The following is a 6792-nucleotide window of genomic DNA, read 5'->3' as shown; positions in this document are numbered from 1 at the left end:
TGTGAATTCATTAAACCTCTTTTCTTTGTAAATTACCCAGTCTCGGGTATGTCATTATCCACAGTGTGAGAACAGACTCATATACTTCTGGCCCCCAATTCCCTCTTTTCTCATACAATTTATCCTACTCATCTTTCAGGATTCCATTTAGATGTCACCTGTTCCAAGAAGTTTAACCCTTCAGAGCTATATGAAATAAACATTTCTCTTAGGAGATTTGGTGACAGTGTTCATGCCTCTAAAATCTGGAAAATCCATCAGCCCTATCTATAATCTTGCCCAAAGTTGGTTTTACACTCCCTCAGGTGAGCCAACAAATTCCTTACTGGGCTGAAACCATTTTGTTTTGAGTTCTCTTTCTTTTACTATCATAACCAACATAACTGATGGTTAGGAAACTGATATAATCATCCTCCAATATGCAGAGAAAATCACGTTTGGGAAGGCAGTGAATGAAAGGGTGTTCGAACACAAGAATGGGAACTGGGAGAAAATCGAATAGGTGCTGGTTGTATCCACTGACAGCCTGTGTCTGTTAGCTGGCCCAAGGCTGCTTGAGTCTTAAAGGCCCCTAAATATGCTTCTGGTTAGTATGATTAATTCAAGCGAAAGGAGAGAAAGCCAAGGCTATTGAGAGGTAAAGAAGCAAGAGGGCTTCTGTTGCTGCACTCTGGGCTCAAATTTTGAAGGTGGAATGAACTGGTCTTAGGGAAGCTGACAGAGCAGTTGGCAGACTCTTCCTAGGCAAGGGAAATAGGAACATCTGAAGGCAAAGCTTCCAAGTGGGGAAGCTTCTGAACAAACTGAGAACCATCCTTGACAATGCACCCTTCCTTGGCCCTCCATGCACAGCATGGTCCGTTGGTCACTCTGAATCCTTTCTTAAGCATCTGATGATCCACACACATCCAAATTCCTCAAGTTTCTCACGGATCACAGCAACTGAGGGCAGTGTTTGCAGACCAAATATTTGGATATCATTTTGTTAATTACAGGTTATTTAATAATATATGTTAACTCACTGATATCTGACAGAGAAACCCTCCCAGAGTGGCCCAAAAGCAGGAGTGTAGCCCTGGACTTTTATCTTCCATCGGAAGAAATGGAAGCCAAGAGAGAGCCATGATTTGTCCAAGGTCCCACCGCTCCATGGTGACAGGGTTGGGACTAGAATATGAGACTTCTGGCTTAGAGCCCGCTACTCTTTGAAATGCATCCTCATGACCCCAAACACACTTGTTTTATCATTCAGAGGCATAGTCAAAGAAACAAGCTTATACAGAAATGTGATCAGCCAGCAGATGGCAATCTATTGAGGAATCTCAAAAACATTTTTTATTCCCTTCTGGATTTAGCTTGCTACTGTTCATAGGGTATGAAGTCAGCCATTGCTTCAGTTTCCTCTACAAATGACTTTCTTTTTCAGCTACCCTATCAGGATCAGAGGATGCTGGGGATAGTAAATGGGGATAGTATCATGAGATAAAGGGTGAGGATAACTTGATATAATAAAGATAGTAAACTTCTGCTCAGCTGAGTACATTGACCCACACCTGGAATCCCAGCACTTTGAGAGGTTGTGGCGGGAGGATCGCTTCAGTCCAGGGGTTCAATCGTGCGCTGAGCTACGATTGCATCACTGCACTCCAGCCTGGGTGATAGAGCAAGACCCTTAGTCTTGTTTTGTTTAGTCTAAAACTAAACAAAAAAAAAAATTACTGCTCAAGAAATTGTTCTAAGTTTTAATTTATTTTTGGTTACTGAGAGTAAATATAAAGAGCTGTTCTATTCCGATCTTCATTGTCAAAATGTTTAATGTGTTTTTAGTTCATTTCCTGCATGAATGAAGTAGATGCAGCATAATTTGCTCTTAGCTGCAAAGAATTCTGTAATCATCCATGCCTATGCCAATATCAGTTCTCATTGTGCAGTATGGTTGATGTACAAGAAAAAACCTAGGAAATAATATGGTTTAAAAATATATCCTTGCAATGATTTTTTTCTTCAAATGCTGCTGTCCCAAAAGTGAAATATAAAGACCATTAGGACAATTGTGGGTTTCACCAAGTCAAATTTTTTTCCTATGTGACAGGAATGAAAATTATTTTTTTTCTCTGATTTACATAAGTACTATACATAAAATTAAAATTCATGGTTGTTTCCCCCAATTCATGTGAACGTATTTTCCATTTGTCGCTCTGAAATCATTCTCTACGCTTCTCGCCCTGCTCTGTATCCCAGAGGCTGACCTCTGTGGACTGTATCAGTGGGTTCCTCTGTCTCTTTTTCTTGGGTTTGACCAATGAGAGGTATCAACAGATCAGGTGGCAGGGGGAGAGAGGTGGGGTACTTATTTTTCCCATTCCCTGCTTGTATTGCTGAAATTTTGGCAGTGGGTTCATTTCTCTTCAATGCACGTCATCTGCTTCTGTTAGAGGCCAATGAGCTCCAGCTTCTAGAGTTCCAGCTCTTTCTGGGTTCCAGGTTCCCTCACCTTGACCTTTCAGACCCACGAGTTGGGATGTTTTGCCTTCCCTTGTGGGTTCCCTTAATCCTGCCCACCTTTCTGTACATAGTCCCTTATTAAGTTCTCTTTAATATAATACTGTGAAGGTACCATTTGCTGCCTGCTGAGACCCCACCTGACACTTAGACCCCGACTGACACAATAACAAAAATAGATTACCTTGGGAAAACATAAATGTTATAAAGGACAGTCCTTTCCTTTGGGGAATTATAATTCTTTCTTCCATAGTAATTTTCCTTAGTCCATGTGGTATTCTAATGGTGATTTTCTAGTTTCCTTATTTCTATCTTTATTAATTTATATTCTTCTATAATAAAGGGCTGTCTCCTTCTCCCCTTGTATTTATTTAAATCAATATGGTCTTACGAATATTGATTTCATTCTTTGGATTATAATTCTATGTTATTATTATTATTATTTTTTTGAGACAAGGTCTCACTCTGTCACCTAGGCTAGAGTGCAGTGGCATGATCTTGGCCCACTGCAACCTCTGCCTCCTGGGTTCAAGTGATCCCCCCTGTCTCATCCTCCTAAGTAGCTGGGACTGCAGGCACCCACCACCATGCCTGGCTAATTTTTGTATTTTTAGTAGCAATGGGGTTTCACCATGTTGGCCAGGCTCGTCTCAAACTCCTGGCCTCAAGTGATCCACCCGCCCTGGCCTCCCAAAGTGCTGGAATTGCAGGTGTGAGCCTCTGCACCTGGTCAATTCTATATTATTATACTTTAAAAATTTTGTTTTGTTGTTTAATTTGTTCCAGCTTTGGTCACTGGGAATTCTTTCGGGTTGGATTTTGACATGGTTCTATTCCTGTTCTTTTTTTCTCAGCGCTTCCTTACTTTCTGGCACCACAGTGTGCCTCCAGGCTCATCCTGTGTTTTCTTTGCCCCAACTACTTCTCCAAAGGGCTCTGTTTCCTTTTATTGAAGAATGGTATTTGGAAACCGTAGTATTTACCCATGCCTGTAATCCCAGTACTTTGAGAGACCAAGGCAGGCAGATAACTTGAACCCGGGAGTTCAGCCTGGGCAATATGGTGAAACCCTATCTCTACAAAAAAAAAAAAAAAAATACAAAAAATAACCAGGCATGGTGGCATGTGCCTGTAGTCCTAGCTACTTGGGAGGCTGTGAGAGGACCACCTGAGCCCAAGAGGCCGAGGCTGCAGTGAGCTGTCATTACACCACTGCACTCCAGCCTGGGTGGCCAACTGAGACCCTATTTCAACAACAAAACAAAACAAAAAAGAAGTACATACCATCTCAAATGTATGTAGTGCGAGTAACCAAAGACATCATGCTTTTAACTTGGGAAGCCATTTTAATACTCAACAATATAAGATTCATCTTATATACTGTCAAAAAGAATAGAAAGGGCAAGAAGACATAATCATCGTGAACATATATGCACCTAACAAGATCCATAAACATTCCAACCATAGCAGTGTCTAACTGTTATTTTGGCAAATTTTCAAATAATCGCCCGTGCCCCCAGACCTCCAGATTACCTGGTGCTTCCGATTTCTAAGGCTCTGGGAAACAGTAAGAGTGGGAGAGTATGTGGGGTTCAGCAATGTGCTTTTCATCTAGTATTCTTTATAGATGCACAGGTTGCATTCAGCTAAGTTTGTTATTGCTCCTTTTCCAGTTTCCATTTATGTCTCTTGTCATCTATTGCCTCTTCTTCTGCCCTCATTGTCATTATCATTTTAAACCCTTTAAATGATTTCACTGTTATTTTAGTGGAATTATCTTACTACACTTGAGTCATTTAGAACTTGGATTAGTGCTTTGAACCATATTGGGGATCACATTCACTTTTTCTTTAAAATTTAATGGCTCTTTCTTTAACAAATGAGATCATATATAACGCTTTATAATCTACTGTTATACTTTTAATATATATATTAATACTTCTATACTTTTATAATCTACTTTTAAAAATTAATACAGTATGAAGATTTTTCATATGTGGTCAACTTGCCATGGGACCTGCTCTCTTCATTCCTTCATTACCACCTGCCCATAGCGTGTCACACAGGAAGGCAAGGATGGTCAGCACACTTGGCCTTGGGTGTATGAAGAGTGCAATGGGCTGGAAGTCCTAGGATAGGTGGGACGTAATTATGGGACATATATTGCCAAGGGGCAGCTATTGAGAAAAGATACAGGGCATGTGGCTTAAGGCAGATGCTTTTTCACTCTGAAACGACTGGGGCAAAAATTTGTAGATAGCTGGACACTATCTGCAGATAAGACATCACACTGATTGTGCAATGAGATGGCCTAGCTACCTTCCCAAGGATAGAATTCTATCTGCCTTTATTAACTCTCCGGGGCTGGCCTTGACTTTGGCTGCCTGTTCTTCTGGCCACCCCAGGGGACTGAACACCCCCCTGAATGCAGGTTGTGGGCCAAGAAGAATAGTGACAGGAGTGGGAGTGGGCATATATGGGGGTCTCTGAATCCACCCAAAGGACAAGGGTCCATTGAAGGAAGCTAAATAGGAACTTGATCAGTATTTCCTCTGAAGTATTAGTAGAAATGATAATGATATCTATGGCCGGGCATGATGACTCACACCTGTAATCCCAGCACTTTGGGAGGCTGGGGCAGGCAGACCATTTGAGGTCAGGAGTTCAAAACCAGCCTGGTCAACATGGTGAAACCCCATCTCTAATAAAAATACAAGAATTAGCTGGACCTGGTGGTGGGCACCTGTAATCCCTGCTACTCAGGAGGCTGAGGCAGGAGAATTGCTTGAACCTGGAAGGTGGAGTTTGCAGTGAGCCAAAATTGCGCTATTGCACTCCAGCCTGGGCAACAAAGCAAGACTCAAAAAAAAAAAAAAAAAAAGAAGTGATAATGATGTCAACAGAGTCCTGGAACTTGGGGTATTGCTGCACATCAAACAGGAAAGGTGTGTTTTTCTCAGGCTACCCGATTTACCAGCCCTTTTCATTTCAGTGGCACTTTTGGGTAGAAAGCAGAAAAGCTTTTGATTTCTTTTCCTGAAGGAAGATAATTTTATAATAAGCTGGGAGGATTAAAAAGAGAATTCCAGATTGTGAAGGCAGGGCAATCTTGCTTCCAGGCAAGTCTGATGACCGTCGAATCTAGTTTTACAACAAATTAGGGCATTTTCACTGACCTCAGAAATGTTTGAGAAATTCTTACCAAAGGCTGGTTGTGGTGACTTACGTCTGTAATCCCAACACTTTGGGAGACTGAGGTGGGTAGATCACCTGAGGTCAGGAGTTCGAGACCAGTCTGGTCAACATGTTGAAACCCTGTCTCTACACCATGCCGCCAGGCATGGTGGCGGGTGCCTGTAATTCCACCTACTTGGGAGGCTGAGGCAGGGGAATTGCTTGAACCCGGGAGGCGGAGGTTGCAGTGAGTCAAGATCGTGCCACTGCCCTCCAGCCTGGGTGACAGAGCCAGATTCCATCTCAAAAAAAAAAAAAAAAATCTTACCAAAAAAGTGGAAGTGAATCCCCATTTTAAGTTCACTTTGATTTAAAAGTACAGTCATGTGTTGATTAACGACAGGGATACATTCTGACAGATGTAAAATTAGACGATTTCACTGTACAAATATCACCTGGATGGTAGAGTCCATGGCACACCTGGGGTAGAGGGTATAGCTTATCGTTGCTAGGCTACAAACCTGGACAGCATGTGACTATACTCAATACTGCAGGCAATTTTAGCACAGGTAAGTAGTTGTGTATCTAAATCTAGAAAAGCAACAGTAAAAATACATGATTATTATCTTATGGGACCACTGCAGTGTATGCAGGCCCTTGTTGACCGAAACATTGTTATGCAGTGCATGAGTGTAAATATGGGGGAAGGGGGAGGATGTGAAATCAGACAATGGCACTGATCCTGGCCTTATCTGCAACCACTGCTGTGTTTCTGGGTCTTATACCCCAGATCTGTTTCCTGCCCCTTCCTCTGCCCCTCCTGTCTTGGTTAGGTGACCTTCCTTCCTCCACACTGAGAAAGCAATGATGCTTCCTGTTACTTTCAGGGACTGATGTGGGACTCCTGAATTTCCTTATACATGCTATACTGCTGGTACCAAGGCTAAGGCCTGGGAACAAAGGGAGGTCTTCCCTTAGGGAAGCATTAATCATCTTGAGGCAGGAAATGACTAGCAAGGTGGCTCTCAGGAGAGCAAGGGAACCCAGGGCCTTATCTCTTAAGCCTAGATTCTAAGGAATCTAGATGGGCTTTTTTTTTTTTTTTTTTTTTTTTTG

Source organism: Colobus angolensis, unplaced genomic scaffold (assembly GCF_000951035.1).
Source record: "Colobus angolensis palliatus isolate OR3802 unplaced genomic scaffold, Cang.pa_1.0 Scaffold133, whole genome shotgun sequence".
Taxonomy (NCBI): Eukaryota; Metazoa; Chordata; class Mammalia; order Primates; family Cercopithecidae; genus Colobus; species Colobus angolensis.
The sequence above is the reverse complement of the archived record's forward strand: the minus strand, read 5'-3'. Positions refer to the sequence as shown.